Below are 7,807 nucleotides of genomic sequence, written 5' to 3'. Positions count from 1 at the left end.
AATGATCCTGAAACTTATCATGGCCACCTAAGATATGATTTGCAGAAAATATAAGAATCACAGAGCCTGTAATTTGGTTTAATCTACATGGATCCAGTTTGCTCATCAGTTAAGCAAGAATATAGACTTTAACCTACAAGTTTACAAAGCAAAAATAAAAATTATTAAAAAGCACTTCTAATAACTGGGGATCAAACTGTTCTGTTTAATATAGACTGAGGCTTGACCATCTCCAGGAATCACAGGGTTCCCAGGCTATGCGAAAGCCTCAAAGCATCTCTAAAAAGAAGCCATTTCAAATTCTACCTATCCAGCCCTTTCCTAGACCCTACAGTGGTCACCTGACTTTTGAGTCAGCCCTCTGAACACTCAATTATGATGTTCTTCACCAAAACTCATAACTTGCAGGAGAAAAATATATTCAAAAACTGAAAATTGGGACTGAAGATGTAGCCCAGAGATATGGTATTTGCTTTGCATGTGCAAGGCCCTGCATTGGCTCACCAGCAGCACGAAAACAAGACCCAAAAAACCTGAACTTGATAAGAGAAGCGAGATCAGAAAAGGATAAAGTGCTTATGATCAGATAAGGGTTAGAAGCTCATTGAACATAAATATAAATTGGAGAATTGCCAGGGATTCTTTAAATACTAAAGAGAGGTATCCAAATCACCATTGTACATTTTTCATTCAAGGACACTACTGCCTCCAGGTATCAGGAAGTTCTACTCTATGAGAATATTCTACCATATGCATATCTATTTACTAGTTCATCCACATCCCCCTTCCTTACAGAATTCCTTTCTTCCAAGTGTTTATGAAAGCAGAGGCTATAACTGACTTGGTTCATTCAAACTTCAGGCAACATACGTGGCACATGGTTTGTGCTTATAAATGTTTTCATGATTAACTACTTTATACATTGGTTCATTCATACCTATATCTGAAACTTTGACCTCAAAATATAGACACCTCAAGACTTACTGTCTATTTCACAAACATACTGAGTTTTCCTGAGTCATAAAAACACAAATACAACTCACATGAGTATTACAAGATTCTTCCCTCTATTCTGTTCCCATTTTACTTGGCTTTAATGAAACATTAATGATAGGTTTGGTATATGAAAATTTTTTTAGTTTCATAAAATGGGAGTGGCCTTAGCCTCCCCACCTCCAAGGGAAATTGCCTACCAGTATGAGGAATTAAGTTCTAAATTATATAATCACACATGAATATGGGTCTATTTCAAAGGCCATATTGCAGAGTAACAGAGCAAAAACTATCTGAAACAGATATGTAGAAAGGACTAAGTAAATCACAATATGTTTACTAATATATTTAACAAACCTTCATTATATTTTTTAGATATGTGCTTTCAAATATATTTTTCTTCTCATTGAACAATAGTCCTTTAGTCTTTTCTAAATGAAATTCTAAGCAAGTGAATCCCCTACTTAAATTACTTTAATGACTTCCCATTGACCTTGCATGCCAGGCCCTCTGCTGGTCCCTGCTTGCCTCCTGAGGGGCATGCCTCACCATTCCTCCATATATTCCAAACTCCAGTTGGACCAGATGACATTCAGTTCTACAAAAATATCAGGTTACTCTCTTCTGAGCTTTCATGATTTCTGGCCTCTGCCCCTGACCTTCCCCTACCTCCTCATTCCCTCTGTCTAAAGCCTGCTTATCTTTCAGATCTCAGTTGAGGTATTACCTCCACCAGAAAGCCTTTTCTGACTGCCCCACTCCTTCCCATCTTGAAACTAGGAGCTACCCCATGCGTCTTTTAATATCCAGATCATACGTCTGTACTGTTATAGTCTTACAAAAGTCATTGCTTATCATCCATATGTATTCCTAGATAGCAGCTGCTCCATAAGTAATATTAAATGAGTCCAAGTATGCCTACTAAATGTGAGACAGATGAAGTAAAATCCATGAACTCTCAGAGGGAAAGTAGTACTACTTTCTACCATATGCATTCTATGGAAAATATGGAAAGTAGTACTACTTTCCCTCTGAGAGTTCATGGTTTTTACTTCATCCATGTGCATGAATAATAAAATCACCTTTAGTGGTGTCTACCCTGATGACAGCTGGTTTCTATGAAACTAAAGGCCAAGTTATTGTCTCCATGTAAAGAGCCTTTATAGTCCTTAGTCAACTTTGTATAACAAAGTTGGGAAGATTATAAAAGGACTTACTTAACCTCATACAAGCAGTCATTGTCCAATACTGTGGTATTAAAATTGTTTTTAAGGTGGGGCTGGGGTGGAAAAAGAAGCAGCAGAGGGAGGAGTTGCTGCTGCCACCACAGCTGCCAAGGCTACTGTGACTTGCCGGAGCATGTGAGCTTGGAGGTTGTTTTGGCAAAATATTTCATGAAGAGGAAATGAAAAACAACAATGAAAACCAGCAGAGGGAAGTAGCTCACTAAAGGAAAAACTAATCAAAGAGGAAAACCAAGTCAAGTTAAATAACAAAAATAAACAAATATGGCTGGAAATGCAAACCATGTCTCAATAGTAACCCTAAATGTTAATGGCTTAAACTCACCAATCAAAAGACATAGGCTAGTAGATTGGATTTTAAAAAAAGATCCAACAATATGCTGCCTCCAGGAGACTCATCTGATAGGAAAAGACATACACAGACTGAAGGTGAAAGGTTGGGACAAATCAGACCACTCACATGGACTGCAGAAGCAAGCAGGGGTTTCCATGCTCATATCAAATAGACTTCAAGCCAAAGTTAATCAAAAGGAATAAAGATGGACATTACATATTGCTCAAGGGAAACATACACTAATAAGACATACAATCATAAATATATATGCCCCGAACAATGGTGCAACTATGTTCATCAAACTCTTCTCAAGTTCAAGTCAAACTGACCACAACACAATAATCGTGGGTGACTTTAACACACCTCTCTCACCATTGAAGAGATCTTCCAAACAAAAGTTGAATAAAGAAACTATAGAGCTCAATAACACAGTTAATAACTTAGACTTAACTGATATATATAGAATATTTCAACCATCATCAAGCGGATACACTTTCTTCTCAGCAGCACATGGATCCCTCTCTAAAATAGACCATATAGTATGCCACAAAGCAACTCTTAGCAAATACAAAAAAGTAGAAATACTATCATGAATTTCATCACATCATGTTGGAATGAAATTGGAAATCAACAACAAAATAAAAAATAAAAATTTCTGCATCACATGAAAACTGAACAATATGCTACTAAATGAACAATGGGTTACAGAAGACATCAAGGAGGAGATTAAAAAATTATTAGAAGTAAATGAGAACACAGACACAACATATTGAAATCTCTGGGACACTATGAAAGCAGAACTAAGGAAAAATCATTGCATGGAGTTCATTCCTTAAAAGAAGAAAAAGCCAACAAATAAATGACCTCACACCACATCTCATAGCCCTAAAAAAAAAGAACAAATCAGCAGCAAAAGCAGTAGAAGGCAAGAAAAAATTAAAATTAGAGTGGAAACCAATGAAATCAAAACAAAAGGAACAATTGGAAAAACTGACAAAACCAAAAGCTGGTTCTTTGAAAAAATAAATAAAATTGACAGACCCTTAGCCATGCTAACAAAGAAAAGGAGAGAGGGAACTCAAATTACCACTATACGTGATGAAAAAGGCAATATCACAACAGACACTACAGAAATACATAGGATAATTAGGAATTATTTTGAAACCTTATACTCCAATAAAATAGAAGACATTGAAGGCATCAACAAATTTCTTAAGTCATATGATCTGCCCAGGTTGAGTCAGGAAGATATACACACAACTTAAACAGACTAATATCAAGTGAGGAAATAGAAGAAGCCATCAAAAGCTTACCAACCAAGAAAAGCCCAGGACTGGATGGATACACAGCCGAGTTCTACAAGACCTTTAAAGAAAAACTAATACCAATACTCTTTAATTTATTTCAGGAAAGAGAAAAAGAGGGAGCACTCCCAAACTCATTCTATGAGGCCAATATCACCCTGATTCCAAAACCAGACAAAGGCACTTCAAAGAAAGAAAACTTCAGGCCAATATCTCTAATGAACACAGATGCAAAAATTCTCAATAAAATTCTGGCAAATTGAATACAAAAACATATCCAAAAAATTGTGTACCATGATCAAATGGGATTCATCCCAAGGATGAAAGTTTGGTTTAACATACAGAAATCAATAAATGTAATTCATCACATCAATAGACTTAAAGATAGGAATCATATGGTCATCTCGATAGTCACAGAAAAAGCATTTGACAAAATACAGCACCCCTTTATGTTCAAAACACTAGAAAAACTAGGGATAACAGGAACATATCTCAACATCATAAAAGCTATCTACACTAAGCCTCAAGCCAACATCATTCTAAACAGAGAAAAATTGAAAGCATTCCCACTAAAATCTGGAACAAAACAGGGATGCCCTCTTTTACCACTTCTATTCAACATAGTTCTTGAAACACTGGCCAGAGCAATTAGACAGATGAAAGAAATTAAAGGGGTATGTATAGGAAAAGAAGAACTTAAATTAGCTCTATTTGCTGATGATATGATTCTATACCTAGAAGACCCAAAAAACTCCACCAGAAAACTTCTAGAACTAGTAAATGAATTTAGCAAAGTAGCAGGATATAAAATCAACACCTATAAATCAAAGACATTTCTGTATATCAGTGACAAATCCTCTGAGAAGGAAATGAGGAAAACTACCCCATTCACAATATCCTCAAAAAATAATAATAATAAGATACTTGGGAATCAACTTAACAAAAGAGGTGAAAGATCTATACAATGAAAACTACAGAACCCTAAAGAAAGAAATCAAAAAAGACTTTAGAATATGGAAGGATCTACTTTTCTCTTGGATAGGCAGAATTAACATTATCAAAATGACCATACTACCAAAAGCACTATAACAGATTTAATGTAATTCCAATCAAAATCCCAATGGCATTCCTCATAGAAATAGAAAAAAGGAATCATGAAATTCATATGGAAAAATAAAACACCCATATTAGCTAAAGCAATTCTAAGCAGGAAGAGTGAAGCAGGTGGTATGGCTATATCAGACCTTTAACTATACTGCAGAGCAATAGTAACTAAAACAGCATGGCATTGGCACAAAAACAGGCTGGTAGACCAATGGTATGGAATAGAAGACACAGAGACTAACCCACAAAATTACAATTATCTTATATTAGACAAAGTTGCCAAACACTGCACTGGAGAAAAGATAGTATCTTCAACAAATGGTGCTGGGAAAACTGGAAATCCATAGGCAACAAAATGAAATTAAACCCTTATCTCTCACCATGCACAAAACTTAACTCAAAATGGACAAGGACCTAAGAATTAAACCGGAGACTCTGCGTCTAATAGAAGAAAAAGTAGGCCCTAATCTTCATCATGTGGGATTAGGCCCCAACTTCCTTAATAAGACTCCTGTAGCACAAGAATCAAAACCAAGAATCAATAAATGGGATGGAATAAAACTAAAAAGTTTCTTCTCAGCAAAAGAAACAATCTGTGAGGTGAACAGAGAGCCTTCATCCTGGGAGCAAATTTTTACCCCTCACACATCAAATAGAGCACTATAGACCTCACATAAAAAATCTCAAAAAGCTAAACACTGAAAAAACAAATAACCCAATCAACAAATGGGCCAAGGACCTGAACAGACACTTCTCAGAAGAGGATATACAATAAATCAATAAATATATGAAAAAATGCTCATCATCTCTATCAATCAGAGAAATCCAAATCAAAACTACTCTAAGATATTCATCTCACTCCAGTCAGAATGGCAGCTATTATGAAGACAACGATAAGTGTTGGCGAGGATGTGGGGAAAAAGGTACACTCATACACAGCTGGTGGGACTGCAAATTGGTGCAGCCAATATGGAAAGCAGTATGGAGATTCCTTGGAAATCTGGGTATGGAACCACCATTTGACCCAGATATTCCTCTTCTCAGACTATACCCAAAGGACTTTAAAACAGCGTACTACAGGGACACAGCCACATCAATGTTATAGCAGCATAATACACTAAACATAATACGCTAAACTGTGGAGCCAACCTAGATGTCCTTTAGTGGATGAATGGATGAAAAAAAAATGTGGCATTTATACACAATGGAATTTTACTCAACATTAAAAAAGAACAAAATCGTGGCATTTGCAGGTAAATGGATGGCGCTGGAGAAGATAATGCTAAATGAAGTCAGCCAATCCCCAAAAAACAAATGCCAAATGTTTTCTCTGATATAAAAGGTTGACTCATAGTTGGGTAGGGAGCAAGAGCATGGGAGGAATAGATGAAGTCTAGATAGGGAAGAGGGGTGGGAGGGAAAGGGAGGGGGCAAAGGATTAGCAAGGATGGTGGAATATGATGGACATCATTATACAAAGTACATGTATGAAGACTTGAATTGGGTGTCAACATACTTTATATACAAACAGAGATACAAAAAATTGTGGTATATACGTGTATTAATAATTGTAATGTAGCTTTCCAACCCGCCATCTATGGTGGGACCATCGCTGCAGCGAGATGCAGATTTTCGTAAAAACCCTTACAGAGAAGACTATTACAATGGAGGTTGAACCCTCGGATACTATAGAAAATGTAAAGGCCAAGATCCAGGATAAGGAAGGAATTCCTCCTGATCATCAAAGACTGATGTTTGCTGATAAGCAACTGGAAGATGGACGTACTGTGTCTGACTACAACATTCAGAAGGAGTCCACCCTTCATCAGGTGCTGAGGCTTCGTGGTGGTGCAAAAAAAAAGGAAGACGAAGTCTTACACCACTCCCAAGAAGAATAAGCATAAGAGAAAGAAGGTTAAGTTGGCTGTCCTGAAATATTACAAGGTGGATGAAAATGGCAAAATTAGCAGCCTTCGCTGTGAGTGCCCTTCAGATGAATGTGGTGCTGGAGTTTTTATGACCAGCCACTTTGACAGACACCATTGTGGCAAGTGTTGTCTGACTTACTGCTTCAACAAACCAGAAGACAAGTAATTTGTATGAGATAATAAAAGACATGAACTAATAAAAAAAAAAAAAGAATTGTAATGCAAAAAAAAAACAAAGTACATGTATAAAGGCATAAATTGGCGTGAACATACTTATATACAGAGATATGAAAAATTGTGCCCTATATGTGTAATAAGAATTATAATGCTTTCCACTGCTGCCGTGTATTTTTAAAAAATAAAATTAATTAAAATTGCTTTTAAGAGTTAATTTTTGAAAAGTTTCCATTGCTTATGCAAGAATTACATATTTCATCACATACTGACATGTCACATGATTAAATGAAACTATATTAAGAGAGCCTTTTATTTGCCATCATTTTAAATGTATAGTGTCTGTTTTTTTAATCTCTGCACATGACAATCAGCAAATGTATAATGACGATAATAATAATCATGATAATAATAGTAATAGAAGTAAAATAATCTATAAGCAAATGACATATATCTAAGAGCTCCAAGTTGCCCTCTAAAGGATTTAAATGTGTTTTATGTGAGGCTTGTTTTCATAGCCGGACAACATCATGAAAGAAATTCCCAGTTTTAAAAAGAAAACCAATTCTGAAAGATGTTGTTGACACTTGTGACCCCATGGAAATTATTTCAATCTGTGGGCAATTTGTTTTCCGTCTTTGTGTATGGCACAGAAAATTCAGTCAGCTCGCTGTCACACAACACCTATCTCTGCAGTCACTCTCTTTTCTTAGCTCATCAAGATAC

At 36.1% G+C, this 7,807-nt stretch overlaps 1 pseudogene; it reads left to right on the top strand.

The window, feature by feature from the left end:
- The first annotated feature begins 6,601 nt into the window (after positions 1-6,601).
- On the top strand, positions 6,602-7,095 carry LOC124104822 (ubiquitin-ribosomal protein eS31 fusion protein-like; annotated as a pseudogene).
- The last annotated feature ends 712 nt before the right edge of the window (positions 7,096-7,807 follow it).

Source organism: Marmota monax, unplaced genomic scaffold (assembly GCF_021218885.2).
Source record: "Marmota monax isolate L192 unplaced genomic scaffold, Marmota_monax_Labrador192_F-V1.1 WCK01_AAM20220418_F8-fsc00001, whole genome shotgun sequence".
Classification (NCBI taxonomy): domain Eukaryota; kingdom Metazoa; phylum Chordata; class Mammalia; order Rodentia; family Sciuridae; genus Marmota; species Marmota monax.
This window is presented reverse-complemented; position numbering and strand designations above follow the sequence as displayed.